The 15,883-nt window shown below is 42.7% G+C and overlaps 1 non-coding gene across 1 annotated transcript; it reads right to left on the reverse strand.

Annotated features, from left to right (window-relative positions):
* Positions 1-15,116: 15,116 nt before the first annotated feature.
* Positions 15,117-15,191, reverse strand: Trnas-cga (transfer RNA serine (anticodon CGA)). The gene has a single exon. It is a non-coding gene; the product is annotated as a tRNA-Ser (tRNA).
* Between the last annotated feature and the right edge of the window lie 692 nt (positions 15,192-15,883).

A 15,883-nucleotide genomic window follows, 5' to 3' on the forward strand; every position in this document is an offset into this window, starting at 1 on the left:
ACTTGACGTTTTACTTTATTTTGATCATCAATAAATTTGCGGAAACGCGTATCACTGTTCTGTATGTGAAGACTAAGACGTTCGTTAATCTGAGTGTTCTGTTGCTCGAATTTCGCGTCAATCTTTTCATTCATTGTGCGCGAAAGTTCTACCGTCATAACTTTAAACTCGTCGCGTAATTGTGTAGCTTTTTCGGAGCATTGTTTAGCGACTGTACTGATTTCGTCTCTGAGTGTTTCTGTTGCAGCTGTTTGCAATTCCCTTAATTCCTGAGCAACAGACTTAATTTCTTCGCTACTTTTTCGCGAACAAGCCTCGATTTCCTCGCGTAACTGTTCCTTAGTGTCATGGCACTGCGCGGCAACGGCTCTAATTTGTTCACTTAACTGTCTGGAATTGTTATCTAATTTTTCATTTAACTGTCTAGAATTGTTATCTAATTTTTCATTTAACTGTCTGGAATTGTTATCTAATTTTTCACTCTGTTGTTTGACCTGTTCATTAAGTTGTTTGAGATTTACATTCTGTTGTTTGGACTCTTCACTCTGTTGTTTGTTCTCTTCAAGAATTTGGTTAACTCGTTGCAGCAATAGTGCCATAATTGGATCCGATACAGAATTAGCATTTCTATTCTCTGTGCTATTTAATGGAGGATCTCGAATTGTTTCACTTTCTGCAACCATTTGGTTATTCTGAGATTTGTAAAAAGGTTTCTCAGTCGGATATACATTGTCACTCACTATTTCGGAATTAAATAAATCCGGCGTACTTTCTGTGTCCCGTTCATTTTCATTTGAAATATTTGCCTGAACGTTACTTGAATCTAGTAAACCGGTTGTGTTAGGTTGGGCAGCGCTCATTACAATAGAGCGTCCCGCGTCATCGATTGTCAAATCAACAGAGGACATAACCGAGTTCGTTTGTTCATCATTAAGACAAAAATCATCATTAGAGGTGACTGGAACGCACTGATTGTCGGTGAACGCAGGATTGTCATCATTACACTGCGTGTCACAATTACTATCGTTCACGTTGTTTAAGTCGGTAAATTCATTCATAATACCTCGCGATACACTATTCACAGTCTTTCGCGGCATTTTTACAATAGTCACAATTAATCACAAAACAAATAAGCACAATGCAAAAGCAACAAACAAAATACAACAGAGCAACGAATTACCGATGATCTGAGGAAAGAAAGTCACAAATTAATAAAAGCGTTGCGCCAAATTATAATTATATTTAAGCAATAAGAGCAGATATCTGACTGTTTTTCAAAAGATTCACACGAAATACGATCCTGGACTGGGTGTCGCCAAGTGTAACCTCCCCTCAAGAATATTCGAAAGACTATATTTATTAGAAATGAAACCACAGCTAAGTGTGACCTTCCCACAGAAATTTTAAAAGGACAATACTTAATAGAAATGGAACCAAGCGTAACCTTCCCGCAAAAATATTAATGACAAAGACAATTAAACAAATTTAGCAATCTGACTCAAGTGCAAGTTCCCATAAAATAATGAACGAGAATCCCATGACAATGAAACTACAGTGATACTCAAAAATCAATTTAACCGAAATGTCGGTCTTTGCCCTGTGCGAATTCAGAATAAATTTCTTACCTTATTAAAACTGCATGTCAAAATTCTGCTCTTATTGTTGGCTGCGGCTTGGAGGAAAAACATTGCAATTGCCCTTTTTTTTTTTTTTTTTTTTTTTTTTTTTTTTTTTTTTTTTTAAAAAAATTTTGTCAAAGGGAAATGGAGGGAATTTGAATGATTGTTTGTAAATTTGTTTTTAAATCCAAATTATTATTGGGGGCGATTTTTGAAAGTTAAATTACAATGAGTGTTCGTTACATTATCTGATGAGCGCAAAGCTGCATGATTATTTATTTAAATAAATTATACCTCGTCCTGAATCTCGACCATTGCGATGCCGACGCCCGCCGACTGCTCTCCGCTACTGCTAGCAACCGACTCCAAGCACTACTGAGGAGTGACTACTGCAGACTGACTGACTGCTCGCTACTGCGAGTCGAGCGCAACTGCTCTGGTCAGAGATTCTACAATGTCTCAGCATCGCTGCCGCACAACATACGTGTTTCAACGTCTCCATTCGTCCCTCCATTCACGCCTGTCGCGACACCACTGGAGGCGGGCTGCACGATGTTGGGGCGTGAGCGGAAGACGGCCTAACGGTGTGCGGGACCGTAGCCCAGCTTCATGGAGACGGTTGCGAATGGTCCTCGCCGATACCCCAGGAGCAACAGTGTCCCTAATTTGCTGGGAAGTGGCGGTGCGGTCCCCTACGGCACTGCGTAGGATCCTACGGTCTTGGCGTGCATCCGTGCGTCGCTGCGGTCCGGTCCCAGGTCGACGGGCACGTGCACCTTCCGCCGCCCACTGGCGACAACATCGATGTACTGTGGAGACCTCACGCCACACGTGTTGAGCAATTCGGCGGTACGTCCACCCGGCCTCCCGCATGCCCACTATACGCCCTCGCTCAAAGTCCGTCAACTGCACATACGGTTCACGTCCACGCTGTCGCGGCATGCTACCAGTGTTAAAGACTGCGATGGAGCTCCGTATGCCACGGCAAACTGGCTGACACTGACGGCGGCGGTGCACAAATGCTGCGCAGCTAGCGCCATTCGACGGCCAACACCGCGGTTCCTGGTGTGTCCGCTGTGCCGTGCGTGTGATCATTGCTTGTACAGCCCTCTCGCAGTGTCCGGAGCAAGTATGGTGGATCTGACGCACCGGTGTCAATGTGTTCTTTTTTCCATTTCCAGGAGTGTATTTCATTTATCAGTAATCAGTTGCTGTTACTTCCTGCAGAATGATTTCTTTCTGCTGTCTACCTACAGCTATTATTACGAAATTAAGGTTCGATACCAATCTTTCCGTTAGGTAAACTCGGTCAATTTTCTAAACTGCTCTCAGAGGGTAACATTTACTGCAAGTCTTGGACATATTTGGCAAATTTACTACCGCCGTAGTGCTATACGTGGCTGCCTTGTGACAGAAATAAATCTTGTCGTCACTAGGTAAACTGCATGCCGGTATAAGAAGCGGAGCAGCAGTGTTATAAAGGGTATAGTCAGTAGTGACCCGGGGAACTGTGATAGAAACTCTGTTATCTTCTGCATATGTAAATAATCTGGTGGACAGGGTAAGCTGCAGTCTGTGTGCTGATGCTGCTTTGGTGTACAGGAAAGTTTCGTTGTTGAGTGACTGTAGGAGAACACAAGATGACTCAGACGAAATTTCTAGTTGTTGTTGTGAATGTCGGCTACCTCTAAATGTAGAAAAATGTAAGTTGATGCAGATGAGTAGGAAAAACAAATCCGTAATTTTCGGGTAGAGCTTTAGTAGTATGCTACTTGACGCAGTCACGTCGGTTAAATAACAGTGCTTAAGGTAGCAAAGCAGTATGAAATGAAATGAGCATGTAAGGATTGTAGGAGGGAAAGCGAACAGTCGACTTCGGTCTATTGGGAGAAATTTGGGAATGTGTGGTTCATCTGTAAAGGAATTCGCATATAGGACGCTAGTATGGCCCATTGTTGAGTACTGTTTGAGTGTTTGGGATCCGCCTAAGGCCGGATGAAAGGAAGTCATCGAAGCAGTTCAGAGGCGGCCTGCTACATTAGTTACCGGTAGGTTCGAACAACAGGCAATTGTTACGGAGATGGTGGGGGAACTCAAATGGAAATCACTGGAGGGAACGCGACTTCTTTTCGAGGAGCACTTTTGGGAGTATTTAGCGAACCAGTATCTGAGGCTGACTGCAGAATGATCCTAGTGCCGCCAACGTCAATTTCTCATAGGAACCGCAAAGATAAGATATTAGAAATTAGGACTCATTCGGAGACATACTAACAGTCGTTTCTCTAGCTCTGTTTGCGAGTGAAACAGGAAAGGAAATGAGTAGGAGTGGTACAGAGTACCCTCCACCACGCGTCATACGGTGGCTTGTGGAGTATCTATGTAGACGTAACATTACACACTCTCTCAAGTGGTGAAGTTGCGTTAAGGTTTCTCCTCCCTTTCTGGGTGCTTCACATTTTTCGTCAGACAGTGTATTTAAAAGAACGTAGAAAGAACCGTAAGACGGAATAGAGAAGCGCTCATATTGAAAATGAACTTAAGTCTTCTCCTCTTCCTCTGTTCAACTTATCCGTCCAAGAAAAAAATAAACCAAATGAAATAAAAGTTTCCAAGTGGTATTAAGAATCATGATGAAAGGATGCCAATAATGAAATTCGCTGATGATACTATTATGCTTTGCGAAAGCGGGGACAAATTATATGACACGTTAAAGGGAATGAACAATAAAGTGGTCACAGAATACGAGTTGAGAGTACACCAAAGAATGATGGAAATAATAAGGAGGAGTAGAAATGAGAATAGCGGTAAGCGTTTAAAAATCTGGAACTATAATAGACAGAGAGAAGGAATTATGGTGTCTTGGGAGTAAAATAATGGCAGATATAAGAACGATGCTAACAGGGGAAGAAGACTGTTTATGGCAAAAAATCGACTTTAATTTTAGGAAGACATTTCGTGAATGTTCGTCTGGAGCTCAAATAATGCAGAATGGACACATTAACGAGAAAACGAGAAAAGAAGAGAATCGTATTGTTTGTTACGCGACTATACCGAAGAATGCGAAAAATAAAGTAGATTGGAAATGAGAAGGCTCTAGAAAGAAACGGTCAAAGAAGGAATGTGCAGAAAACATTAAGGACCTCAGGGAGTAGGAATCACGGTGCTGGAGGAAACTATAGAGACTACTATTAAAGGTGAAGACATAGATTGGAATACACAGAACAAAAACATTCAACATGTTCGGTGTAAGCGCGGCACCAGAGAAGAACCTGTAGCGGGCAACACGACAAACACAGATAAAAAGAAAGCGTTTCATAACAATGAATTACTTCGACTAGATTTATTACAGTGAATCTTAGAGCATCCAATTCTTCTGCGTTTGATTTTATGTGGTCGTTTCACCTTAAACTACTACCGACAGGCACTACAAGACACAGTACTTCATGATTACGACTGCTTCACGTGGCTGGTCAGCGATCATACTCTACGTTAAGTTGATTTGCATTTGCTTACATAGTAGCGCTGGGCTGACTATCTTTGCGCCAAGCGTTGTTGACCGAACGATGTGGCGGAGTGGTTAGCACATGTGAGGAAGACGATTCAAATCTTCATCCGACAATCTAGATTTAGGTTTTCCGTGACTTCCCTAATGTGACGAGACATTAAATTCTAATCTTCCTTCCTTCCTGTTGCCAAAAGTTGAAAGGCTTCCTTCAGATGTGGCGGCTGCCATTTTCATTTCTGTCGCTATCACGCTATTAAGAACGATGTACTGAGTTCTGTTTCCCGCGTAGTCATCACTCCAGTGGGACGTGTGTTTCGATGTGGCTTGTGTAGAGTGCCTCTAACAATATTATCACTGAAACAGATTTCTGCTGAGCCCAGTGTCTGTCTATGGTTGCATAGTGTCAGTGCGATGGGAACTGCGTAAACAAAGTAGCCATGGTAGAATTAATTTTGAAAAACAGTTTGTAAACAAGGCGAACGCAAAGAAAATGCTTCAGAAGTTTGAGTTTCAGAAAATCTCTCCAATCTACCAGTGTAAACACATGATGTGGTTCACCGATCTTACTTTTGCAATGTTCTCTTCTGCGGGAATGGCTTACGTTTGGACACCGTCGGAGGTTGTCAACTTGTGTGTAGCACGATATATTTTCGATTTGTGTGGTGGTAAATGGTTTTTCAGTGAGCAATGTGGAACTGAAAACGATTTTGAGTGACTGTACTCGTACTTGGCGGAGACATTACTCCCAGGAACAGAAGTTGTTTTTATCACTCACACTGACACAGGTTAGGAAATCAGTTTGAGATAAGGGTGAGAATGAATCAAACCAACTTACTATGACTATGACTACACAGGGGGTTTCGAATTCTGTAGATGAATTCCACAACAGCCTACTCTTCACAGTTGCAGTGGACCCAGAGCCAAGCAGAAAACGGTTATCACTATGAAACATGGACCTTCCCGTTGGTGGGGAGACTTGCGTGCCTCAGCGATACAGATGGCCGTACCGTAGGTGCAACCACAACGGAGGGGTGGCCTTTTCAGTAGTTGCAGGGGCAACAGTCTGGATGATTGACTGATCTGGCCTTGTAACAATAACCAAAACGGCCTTCTGTGCTGGTACTGCGAACGGCTGAAAGCAAGGGGAAACTACAGCCGTAATTTTTCCTGAGGGCATGCAGCTTTACTGTATGGATAAGTGACGATGGCGTCCTCTTGGGTAAAATATTCCGGAGGTAAAATAGTCCCCCATTCGGATCTCCGGGCGGAGACTACTCAAGAGGATGTCGTTATCAGGAGAAAGAAAACTGGCGTTCTACGGATCGGAGCGTGTAATGTCAGATCCTTTAATAAGGCAGGTAGGGTAGAAAATTTAAAAACGGAAATGGATACGTTAAAGTTAGATATAGTGGGAATTAGTGAAGTTCGGTGGCAGGAGGAACAAGACTTTTGGTCAGGTGAATACGGGGTTATAAATACAAAATCAAATAGGGGTAATGCAGGAGTAGCTTTAATAATGAACAGGAAAATAGGTCTGTGGGTAAGCTACTACAAACAGCATAGTGAACGCATTATTGTGGCCACGAACCCCACACCTACTACAGTAATACAAGTTTATATGCCAACTAGCTCTGCAGATGAAAATCCATGGAGAAGAAATAAAAACTTTGGGGTTCGCCGATGACATTGTAATTCTGTCAGAGACAGCAAAGGACTTGGAAGAGCAGTTGAACGGAATGGACAGTATCTTGAAAGGAAGGTTTAAGATGAACATCAACAAAAGCAAAACGAGGATAATGGAATGTCGTCGAATTAAGTCGGGTGATGCTGAGGGAATTAGATTAGGAAATGAGACACTTAAAGTAGTAAAGGAATTTTGCTATTTGGGGAGCAAAATAACTGATGATGGTCGAAGTAGAGAGAATATAAAATGTTGACTGGCAATGGCAAGGAAAGCGTTTCTGAAGAAGAGAAATTTGTTAACATCGAGTATTGATTTAAGTGTCAGGAAGTCGTTTCTGAAAGTATTTGTATGGAGTGTAGCATGGAAGTGAAACATGGACAATATATAGTTTAGAAAAGAAGAGAATAGAAGCTTTCGAAATGTGGTGCTACAGAAGAATGCTGAAGATTAGATGGGTAGATCACATAACTAATGAGGAGGTATTGAATAGAATTGGGGAGAAGAGGAGTTTGTGGCACAACTTGACTAGAAGAAGGGATCGGTTGGTAGGACATGTTCTGAGGCATCAAGGGATCACCAATTTAGTACTGGAGGGCAGCGTGGAGGGTAAAAATCGTAGAGCGAGACCAAGAGTAGAATACACTAAGCAGGTTCAGAAGGATGTAGGTTGCAGTAGGTACCGGAAGATGAAGAAGCTTGCACAGGATAGAGTAGTATGGAGAGCTGCATCAAACCAGTCTCAGGACTAAAGACCACGACAACAACAACAACAACAACAACAACATGATTTATAAATTTATATTGTTATATTGCACCCTTCTTTGTGCTCTTTTCTTCCTTTTTGTCTTCTTCATGTAGCATTATTGACATGATTCCACTCTCGCAGTGGAGTGTCACTAATTTGAAGCTTTCTGAGAGATTAAAGCCGTGTGCCGGACCGTTACGTAAACCTGATACCTTTGCCTTTCGCGGGCAACTACTTTACCGACTGAGCTATCCAAACACGACTCACAACCCATTCTCAGCTGTAGTTTCTCCAGAAACTCTACATTTCAAGCTTCACAGAAATTCTCCTGCATACTTGGCGGAACTAATAATTCTGGAAGTAAAAAATTCTGGAAAGGTGGCTTAGGACACCCAGGGGACTGTGTGATTAATAATTATGTCTTTACCAGTTTCTCTGAGGGAAATGGTATAGTTTCTTTTCCAGGTGTGTTACATAATACTATAAAAGATAATTAATGGGTTGTGAGCAACAGTTGGAGAACTTGGAGCATTAAAATTCGTTTTAGATATCAAATGTGACTCTTGGCCAAATTACAAGAGTATTTTGTTCGACCACTGCGTAACAACACTACAAGTCAGAAAAAAATGACGTACCTTGTAGATATTCGTGTCATATTTATGAAATGCACAATCAAAAAAAAAAAAAATTAGAAGTTGATTAAATATGGCCGGCCGTGGTGGTCTCGCGGTTCTAGGCGCGCAGTCCCGAACCGCGCGACTGCTACGGTCGCAGGTTCGAATCCTGCCTCGGGCATGGGTGTGTGTGCTGTCCCTATGTCAGTTAGGTTTAAGTAGTTCTAAGGTCTAGGGGACTGATGACCACAGCTGTAAAGTCCCATAGTGCTCAGAGCCATTTGAACCATTTGATTAAATATGATTTTCACGACACGACATGTTCCAATAGCGCAGGTATATGAGTCACACACTTTATTCACGAATGTGGTTCCTCAGAGATGGTGCCTCGAATTATTTATCCCAGAAAATTACCACCTGCCGATAAACCTTGATAGACACAAACACTGTCACAAAGCATAAGACCTTACATTACAACTTACTTGATAATGTCTACACTGATCAGCCAGAACATCATGAGCAAAATCCTAATAGCCGGTATGCCCACATTTGGCATGGATAACAGCGGCTTGGAAGCAATGAGGCCTTGGTAGGTCGCTGGACGGAATTGGCATCGCATCTGCACACACAAGTCTCCTAATTTCTGTAAATTCCCTGGATGGGTGGCGATGAGCTCTGACGTCCAGTTCAATCACATCCCAGATATGTTCCATCGGGTTCAGATCTGGAGAGCTGGGGGGCCAGCACATCAACTGGAAATCGCCACTGTGTTTCTCGAACCACTCCATCATACTCCTGTCTTTATGACATTGCGCACTATCTTGCTGAAAAAGGCCACAGACGCTGGGAAACCTGATCGTCATGAAGGGGTGTAAGTGGTCTGCAACATGTGTACAGTACTTCTTGTCTGCTATAGTGCATTCCACGAGCTGACTGGACCCATGTGGGCCCACGTGTTTTTTCTTTCTTTATTGGATTTCAATTTCCCCCCCCCCTCCCCCTCCAGAGGAGGGGGGGGGGCGGGCCGGCAGCAGCGTAATATGCTGCTCTAGAGCCTAGAGAAAAGTTAAAAAACATAATGAGTATAGAAACATACAAGAAAAACGGGCGATAAAACGGTGTCATTGTACAAAACTGTAAAATGGCAATATGTTGTGGAATATAAAAACACTGCAATGACTATGTGGATGAAGAGGTAGACAGGCACAATTAAAAAACACATCGACAGTCTGGTTTCTGTTCACACAAGATAAAAAACACAACTTGCGACAGTATGGCGGCTGTTCGCAACACTGACAGGGGATGCACAACACTGAACACTCACTTATAACAGCACTATGCAGGTGACACGGCGGCAGATGGGCGGTGGGGGGGGGGGGGAGGGGGGGCGGGGGAGGACCCAGACCTATGACAGGGAAAAGGGGAGAGGAGTGGAAAAGGAAAAAGGGGGAGCCAGTGGAGGGAGGGGACATAGAAAAAGGGTGGGCTGGGCGAGTGCGAGAAGGAGTGGGAAAGGCAGTGGAGGGGAGAGCAGGAAGGACTCAGGGGAGAGAAGGGAGGCAGAGAGAGGGGAAAATCAGGATGGAATGGGGGGAAGAGGGAGCCCAGGGGAAGGACAGAGGAAAGGAGGGGGAGTTGAGGATCAGAATTGATACGAGGGATAAATGGAGGGAGAGAGAGCATCATCCAGGAGGGGGAGTTGACGGAAGCCACCTTGGGAAAAGAGATGAAGGGTGTAGAGATTGTGGGTAGGTGTGAAACAACAGTGATGGCGCGGCAGAGGGCGAGGGTTGGTGAGAAGAGGAGCAGCCAGGGGATGAGGGGGATCAAGGCGGCAGGAGGTGTAGAGTATGTGGATATGTTCGAGGAATAGGAGCAGATGGGGAAAGGAATGAGGTCGTAGAGGATCTGCAAGGGGGACGGGAGGCATATACAGAAGGTAAGGTGGAGTGCATGGCGTTCGAGGATCTGGAGGGACTTATAGAATTTGGGGGAGGGGGGGGGGCGGAAGCCCACATGAAATGTTCCCAGAGTATAAAGGAGCCGCCGCAAGCTTGTCTCCATCCCGCAGTACAGGTGTCAAAGAGCTGTTCCTCTGGAAGACGACGGACCCGCGCCCTCCCTTGGGAATGATGAAGAACGTATCGCTATTCATCAGTCCATGCAACGCTCTGCCACTGCACCAACGTCCAGCGCCGATGGTCACGTGCCCATTTCATTCTCCACGTGGACGTCACACTCACTGACACCACATGTACCGTGCGTGTGTCTCACTAGCTGCCATTCCTCGCCAGGTGTCGCTGCTGTCGCCTGAACGGGTCTACATCGACAGCAGGTCGGTGGTCATAAAGTTTTGGCTGATCAGTGGACACCCCTAACCATATTAAAAATTTGTTAGGTAGAAACGGTAAGACTATGACGTAAGAGGGATGTGTACCTCCAGTTGCAATAACATACACGATGAACCGGGACTCATCAGACAAAATTTGGAAGTTTGTCCAGAGATATTTTCTGAGTATTTTTGTATAAGGGATCCGGATCCCCAGTGGTTCGATACTTACTAATTGAACAATTAAAATTTTTATGATTTATTCAATTAATTGCCCCAGTAGCTATGTTTCTGTGAAAATACAACAGAAATGCGTGCAATATGCAGTCATAAAAACATTCAACACACAATATGAACTACAGTCACAACCATCATATGCCAAAGTACTGTGATGGGGTTGCCGTTGCTAGCGCAACAGCTGTTCCACTGCACTCAGTAAACCCCATATACGAGGTGCATATCAACCAGTTCCTCATTGGTAAACTTATCCGTGGTGTTGTGCATCACTGTTAACGTACAACTTACACTGTGAAGACGTTATGCCTGTTTTGAATTTGGTGGTCGCTGTTCTCTAAAGTACAACGTAGTTGTCTTCGCTATACTTACAGCGCGTGTTTATTGTTTGCTGTATCGTTGTTGTTTCTGGCGTTGCAGAGCTGGCTCATGATTACTGCCAAGATCGTAAGTTCTTATTCCCAACGTGTTGTACTTCAACCGCTCTATAAGCTCCTCTATTTTTTATACAACCTTTCAAATCACCCTGTATAACCTACAGGGAACGTCAGATATTCACCATCTTCATTTGAAATATTTTTCTCAATTTTTAACAGAGAATGGAATTTGAATTATGAAAGTCATAAATAGATAATATAGTGTAATATCTTATCTACTTCACGGCAAATGAACATCATAGTGTAAAAAAAAGAACAAAAATGTTATCAGATGACCACCACTGGCTTGGAACGCTGCATAGTTGGTAACTCTGTTAGCTGCAAAGCATTTGTACGTCAATGACATTAGCGTCGGAAACCGAGCGGGCTGGCGCCGTGGTTAGCACACTGGACTCGCATTCGGGAGGACGACGGTTCAAACCCGTCTCCGGCCATCCTGATTTAGGTTTTCCGTGATTTCCCTCAATCGTTTCAAGCCAATTCTGGGATGGTTCCTTTGAAAGGGTACGGCCGATTTCCTTCCCAACCCTTCCCTAATCCGAGCTTTTGCTCCGTCTCTAATGACCTCGTTGTCGACGGGTCGTTAAACACTAGTTTCCTCCTCTCTTTATTGGTGTCGAAAGTGTGCGAGGCTCATTATTTTGCATATTAAGACATCGGAAGAGACTTGTAGATAAAAAGAAATCTCTTTAATATTGCCCTTATACAAGCTATCAAGTTCCGGCACGAACATACATGTAAGTTTAATTGCCCTTTAGTATCGTGATTTTGGACTTCAACTTTTTTACGTTAAGGAGTAAGAGTTTTTACTATGAACTGTACGTGTATTATTAAGCTATTGTCAGCTAAATTTCTTTACATTTATTTCTTTAAGTATAGCTGAAAATGACAATACAGCACATTGTTCAGTAACATCGAACGTTAAGCGAACCAAAACGTTAACTGCAGCATTTCGATAATTGCTTAAACTTAGTGTGACGTTCATTGTGACTTCGAGTTATGTTAGTGTTTCCTATCGTGCAGGAGATCCACTAGAGAGGCCGGATTTTTTTTTCTCTAGAAGAGCGTATGTTCTCTTGCTTGCTGTTCGATCATCTGCACTATTTTCATTTCTAAGGGACACTGTGTGTATACTTTACATCTAAAGATTTGAAACATGAAGTCACACCGATTCTTGGTTAGTTTTAAGCAATTTTGTCTAGTCAGATTCTTGATAGATTCTCTGATTTCACCAAGGAATTATCTGAATGGGACGGAAGCTGGTAGATCTGATGTACGTAAAGAGGCAAAAAAAAAAAAAAAAAAAAAATACAGTTTCAGAAAAACTAGATGATTTATTCAAGAGGTTGAGTTTGACGCGAGACGTGGACAGTGTGGCGCTGGTTGGGACGTCTGGTTGGAACAGAGCAGAGTGGTCCGAAGGGTCTGTTCTGTATGCAGTTGGATAGGCTTTCGCAGATGGAAACCCATTGGAATTACGTTCACTGACCTTCCTGCAACCGCTACCCGTATCAGCTGTCTTCAACGACGATTGAGAGTTCGATGAGGACGTATTTGGTGTGGAGTTATTCGAAATACGGTTCCGTTTCTGTGCTGCATTTAAGTGGTGGTTGATGCAGAATAATCCGACGACTAGTTCACGGCTCCGCAGTAACGGTTTCCGCCAGAATCATAAGGGTCACTGGTTGTACTGTCGGTAGCCGATATTTGGCGAAGTTCAATAGAGTGGTTGTGCTCAGTATCCCTGTACTGTAAGTGTTTCAGGATCAGGGGTACTTGTGTCCACTCTGAGGTATTATATGAATGTAGACCATAATGCCGCTCCTACCTGGCCGTTAACCTGCATATCCGGGTCATATTAACATTGGTGATTATTTTCTGTGTAAGAAGTTAGTGCTGTGGATATTGATTTCACTGTTGTATTTGTTGTGTATCTTGAACTGTGAAACCGAGCGGGTGTACTTGCTTGGCGCCACTCTATTGTGTAACTTGCTTTCTTTTCGCGGGAAGATTGACGTGGAAATTAGCCGGTAGAATAGTGACGCATTCGTCCTGGGGTGTGCTTGTTCAGTTTTAGAAGCAGGGTGAGCGAGTCTACTTAAATTTTCTGGCACTTTCTGTTATTTTTGCGCGCTCTCTTCCCCCCTCTTAAATTTAGTCATTAGTCGGACCTGACCTCTTTGTGAAGCTCCTCGTGGGTCGTTTACTATTCAGGGGGAAGGAGAGGCAGATAAATTCTTAATACTAATTATTCATTGCATTATTAGCTCGCTCACCTAAAGATTTTGTTTCATCGATCTATCCTAAGCTGAACTCACACCCGATATTGCGATCGCAGCTACGAATTGGTATTTAATTTTTCTTACAAGACATCATAGTCACCGTTGACTGTATGGAATATTTCTTATATTATGAGGGAAGAAAAGCATACTCCAATGTATTTTATTTTTGTATATTTTTATAAATGAAATGTAGCCTCGACATTTCATTGTATCCGAAGAATGTGATTTATTGTATCAATTTACTTCAACAGTGATTATTTTTGGACACCTATCTAAAACATTTTAAGCAATTCCGATGGAATAGTATACTTATTTACTTAGTCTTGTTTGCTATAACAGAGTCTGGTTGAAGGATGCATCCTGTATTTGGGCGGAGGCATTGTGATGTTTTGTCCCGATTTGTGATGCTGCACTGTGAATTGGATTGCTGGCGAGCGTTTTACGCCATTCATATTCGTAAAATTTGTACGCACGCAAAGTATTATATGTAAGAGCTCTGTCTTCATCTCATTTACGAGCACTTAAGTCAATGTGAGAGTTTTTTAACAGATAACACATGTATTATCCTCTATTATGCTATAAAAACAATATTCCCATCTTGTCATACTGCCCCTTACAATAATCACACTGTTTAGAAAGCTGTATGATGTCGACAGACGAAAAGACTTTACGATATAAAGCTCATTAGTTGTATCCTTGGTGTACACTATCTTTGGTACGTGCACAGGCAGTGTGCACCTGAGCTTTTATTAGTGACAGATTATTATAATGATGGTAACATTGACAACACAGCACATATTTAACAACATTTTACGATGTAATAAGTGTCGTTCTCATTGGATCTTGTGCGACTCTCGCAGTCAAAAAGCTGCATTTTTCAGATAGTCTTATATTCTGACAGAATGTAAATTATGTACATTTCTCACCAATTTTTATACAATTACGCTACTATCTTAATGAAATGTTTGTTTAATTATGTATATACACCCTATGCTTCATTTTTGTGTTTTTCTGTGTTTAGGTAACTTTTGCCGTGTTACTTGAAAATGGCCCTAACGTCGAAATAGCAACCGTAATGATAAAATATTATATGACTGCGAATCCCAACCATGAGAAGTTAATCAAAATGGTATTTAATTGTTACGTATTTCCAAGAGAGTTTGTTTGTTATAGACATGTTCTGCCCCCGTGTTTAGCCTAAAGGTCAGTGGGTCGGTTGGTCAGTAGGCAAGCGGACGTGATAGTAAACGCTGATTTGAATATAATTAGATATTATTTTGGCATTGATTACTTTTCTTCTAGTAAAAGTTTTCCACCTGGGAGGCCAAGGCGGTTTGCACTATTTCTGATGTTGCTGTATTTATGATACCGCTGTTATTCTGTAACTGTTCTTGTTGGTAAAATTTTATTATAACTTTGGTAAAGGTCTTGGAGCATTTGTTCTTTCCTTAGCACTTCATAACACTAGTTCAATTGTTATTTCAAAGGTCTAAGGAAGCCTAAAGGCCCTTGTTCTGTATACATCGAAATACTGTTATCAGTACTAAAACTCTTTTAAATATCTTCTGAAGATAGCATTTCAATCAAATTATGTAGTTTGAAATAAACTGTCTAATGTATTTTACGAATGGTGCTTAATCTTGAAACTTCCTGGCGGATTAAAATTGTGTGCCGGACCGAGACTCGAACTCGGGACCTTTGCCTTTCGAGGGCAAATGCTCTACCATCTGAGCTACCCAGTCACGACTCACGACCCGTCCTCACAGCTTCAATTCTGCCAGTATCTCCTCTCCCACTTTCCAAACTTCACAGAAGCTCTTCTGCGAACCTTGCAGAACTAGCACTCCTGGAAGAAAGGATATTGCGGAGACATGGCAAAGGTCCCGAGTTCGAGTCTCTGCCCGGCACACAGTTTTAATCTGCCAGGAAGTTTCATGTCAGCGCACACTCCGCTGCAGAGTGAAAAATTTCATTCTGGTGCTTAATCTTCATTTGGGTCCAACTCGTCCAACCCATGAGCAATCAGTAAATCGCAGAAAGCGTAACATTCTCCATGATGAACAGACTGATATCACACACACAATCGAAGTACGGTTCTGAAACTTACGGACAATCAGTGGAAGAACGGAGTACTTGCCGCTAGAGGTTATCCGTCTTAGACGGAGAATGACCTGATATTCGGTGAGATGGCGTAGTGAAATCTGCAGCGAAATACCGTTAACTGAATTACAAATATGAGTGATGCTGTGCCTACCACACATATTTATAATTCTATTGGCGCGACGACTGTTTGATGAAAAACAACAACCAAGGTGCGACCGAGCGAGGTGGCGCAGTGGTTTTCACACTGGACTCGCATTCGGGAGAACGATGGTTCAAACCCGCGTTCGGCTCTCCTGATTTAGGTTTTTCCTAATTTCCTTAAATCGCTTCA

Source organism: Schistocerca nitens, chromosome 6 (genome assembly GCF_023898315.1).
Source record: "Schistocerca nitens isolate TAMUIC-IGC-003100 chromosome 6, iqSchNite1.1, whole genome shotgun sequence".
Classification (NCBI taxonomy): domain Eukaryota; kingdom Metazoa; phylum Arthropoda; class Insecta; order Orthoptera; family Acrididae; genus Schistocerca; species Schistocerca nitens.